Source organism: Cherax quadricarinatus, chromosome 38 (assembly GCF_038502225.1).
Source record: "Cherax quadricarinatus isolate ZL_2023a chromosome 38, ASM3850222v1, whole genome shotgun sequence".
NCBI lineage: Eukaryota > Metazoa > Arthropoda > Malacostraca > Decapoda > Parastacidae > Cherax > Cherax quadricarinatus.
This window is the reverse complement of record NC_091329.1, coordinates 12,070,309-12,073,868: the sequence shown is the minus strand read 5'-3', so window position 1 is coordinate 12,073,868 and position 3,560 is coordinate 12,070,309.

Sequence of the window (3,560 nt, the reverse complement as noted above, 5' to 3'; positions counted from 1 at the left end):
GGTTGAAAAGAGGGGGTAAAGGAGGTTTTGTGGGCGAGGGGCTTGGACTTCCAGCAAGCGTGCATGAGCGTGTTAGATAGGAGTGAATGGAGACGAATGATACTTGGGACCTGACGATCTGTTGGAGTGTGAGCAGGGTAGTATTTAGTGAAGGGATTCAGGGAAACCGGTTATTTTCATATAGTCGGACTTGAGTCCTGGAAATGGGAAGTACAATGCCTGCACTTTAAGGAGGGGTTTGGGATATTGGCAGTTTGGAGGGATATGTTGTGTATCTTTATACGTATATGCTTCTAAACTGTTGTATTCTGAGCACCTCTGCAAAAGCAGTGATAATGTGTGAGTGTGGTGAAGGTGTTGAATGATGATGAAAGTATTTTCTTTTTGGGGATTTTCTTTCTTTTTTGGGTCACCCTGCCTCGGTGGGAGACGGCCGACTTGTTGAATATATATATATATATATATATATATATATATATATATATATATATATATATATATATATATATATATATATATATATATATATAATTAACTCAGCCTATATTTTACGGAGCAGTCTGATAAACATATTTTTTTCAGAAATTTGGAATAGAATCTTAAAAAAACTCTCTCTCTCTCTCTCTCTCTCTCTCTCTCGCTCTCTCTTAACATCTCTCTCTTCCTTTAATTAAAAACAACACTATGTAATGACCAGATCATTAATTGAGAGATAAACCAGCGTTAATTAGCTAACTTGCAGCGTATTGTGTAATCATCTGGATAACGACCATAACAGCGCAGTTGTCACGTATGTGGGACGCTAGAACAACCCAGGAGCAGTGAGCCAGGCACTAGTAAGATCCAGGCACGCCAACCAGAGGGAAGGAATGGAACACTGGAGGAAGAGTAGTGACAGAATGGAACACAAGAACGAGAAAGGACAAAATGGTACAAACAAAATGAATGGAATGAAACAAGAGGAACAAAGTGAGATGAGTGAGACTTGGGCGCTAATGACGACATTTTTTGGTGTCTCCTGGACCGTACTTGACACTGATCCAGGACCCGCCGTAGTATCTTCATAAATCTCTTTCAAGGGTCGGCTGTTTGAAAAGGTGTTTCCCAAACTGTGACTTTTATTCTACCCCAAAAAATGTATGCATTATCTTAGAGATACCTATAAAGTTATCTCTAACAACGTGCGGGTGTAACAGCAGTTGAGGTACGTGTGACAGTTGCTGAGGTTTGATATGACAGCTGTTGAGGTTGATGTGACAGTTGTTGAGGTTGGTTTTGACAGAAGATGAGGTTGTTGTGACAGCTGCTGCTGAGGTGTCAGGGTAAATACAATCATCACAGTGTCTTACATGGTAGCTAGAAAGAGGGATTTCCACCGTGGAATGTGAATTATTATCCTTGCACGGGATTATTTCCTCCGGTCAGATCGATAATTAACAGTTGGGTGTGACGCGGCATAACGAGACTGCCCAGCGTGACGACCAGTAACGTTTTTACAAGCCATAAAAATCCGCCACATAATTCACAAGAAGATGGCTCTTTATTACAGGACAGAAGGTCATATCTCTCTTGCCTTCATGACCCTGTTGCCCCTGTCCGTGTCCTTGTTCTGGCTTTGTCCTCTCTTTGTCCTGTCCTGTTATGTCTGTATCCATGATCGTCATAGCCTTGACCTGTTCCCCCAGAAACAAAAGTTAGTTGGGCCGGAAAGGCAGTGGTTATCCTGGTACAAAGACGCCAAGGTGGGGAAGGTTTTGGGTTTTAAACTAACGGAAAACAATAACCCATGCCCTCTGCTACCCCTTGTTCAGTGCCAAATCGACGCACAGTGCCACAGTGTCCTAGTCTAGTCCAATCACCCACTGAGGTCAGCATTTAGGGCTGCGTTTCAGCCTTGTCGCCGTTTACAGCAGTGTTTAGAGTTGAGTCCTGTCCTGTCTTGCGCCACTATCTTTACTGATCTCAGCATTTATGGAGTAGAGTCTAACCTAATTAACAGCTGATGTCAGCACTAGGATGGAGTTGTGCTTATCATTGTTAAAGTCAGCGTTTAGGGTTTTAAGACCTGCTCAGTCACTGCTATTGTCGTCTTTTAAGGGATGGGACCTTCTTCCTAAGTGTTTAAGGGTTGAATTCTTCTTCCTCACTGTTTAAGGTAGAGTCCCGCTCCCTCACTGCTAGCATCAGGTCCAGGTCTCAGACCAGGAGGTCTCTTTAATATCTGCTGGTCAGGCGAGGGGGGGAAAAAATGTAACCCAGACCAATATAACCTGGGTCTGACACCGAGCTATTTATGACCATTGATCTGTGGGTTTTGTGCACACCCAATTGTGTTTGCGGTGGCTCGAGGCTTACGTACAGGCGCTACCTATTAAACTGTTTCAGTTGCTCCTGTTATAGGTGATTTTGAAGCTTGGTATGGAATTTGACCTCACCACTTCCTTATCTAGCTTGTTCCACTTTTCAGCGATCTTAATACCTAAGAATATCGTAACCTTCCGACAGGTTACATGATTTTTTTTTAGTTTTCCTCTATGTATTCTCGTCCCTGGATCTAGAATTTCAAATGTATTGAATTCCCTTCACTTCCCAGACCAGACTGTTTGCATATCTCTGAGCCTTTCCATTCATCTAAACTAGCTTCATCTAGTGGAAAATTAATGTTGGTGCAACACTGATCATAGCTGGTCCGTCATGTAAGCCGGCGATCCTTAGGATCGCCGGCTTAGCAGACACTGGCTGAGTTCGTCTCCACAGATATGGTTAGTGTGAGGTGCACTCAAAGTCGTTGAAGAATCTCCTTACCTACTCTACCCCCTCTCCGGTATTCCCTCACTTTCCCAGTTTACATTACCATGTATTTATTCCGAGCAGTTATATCTTCAACCATTCTTGTAGTCAGCCTAAGTGTATTTGGAGTCTTTTTCCATCTTCTCGTTAACAGTAAATTCTTTGCAGAGACATGTTAGATGATTTATGCCAATCAGAAAAGTTGTATCCATAGTCATGATCTTTAGGACACTCAGGTTTTCTTTCCTTCGTTTATCCTGATGCTTCTCTCTTACAGTTAATATGTATTCCGTCATTTAAGTACTCTGCAACCCACTGGAACACTGTTCCTGTTACTGCTACCTGTATTTTTTTTTAGTTTATGCATCAGTCTATGTGTAAAAACTGTCAAATACTTTCTTATAATCAAGATAAATGCAGCAAGTCCCTCTCTGTCTCTACTGCAAATGGAAATTACAGTGGCATTTCTTTTTCTATCACATATAAAATAATATCTAAAAACTCTAGATTTCTTTAACTTTAATTACTGCTTGTAACTGTTCCATCATCTCTGTATTTATTCTTCTTCCTTTTCTCTTTTCACACTCCTCTTATGGTCTAGTTCTTCATTTAATCCAGACATTATAAGAACTCAGTTTCTTCTTCCCTGATCTCTCACAGACACTTGTTGTGTATCTTTCATCACCTCTGCTGATGAAAGATACTTGCTATCCTCCCTTCAGTTTCTCTGTTTTCTGGTTTCTTATCCCAGGTGTACCTACGTCTTCCTT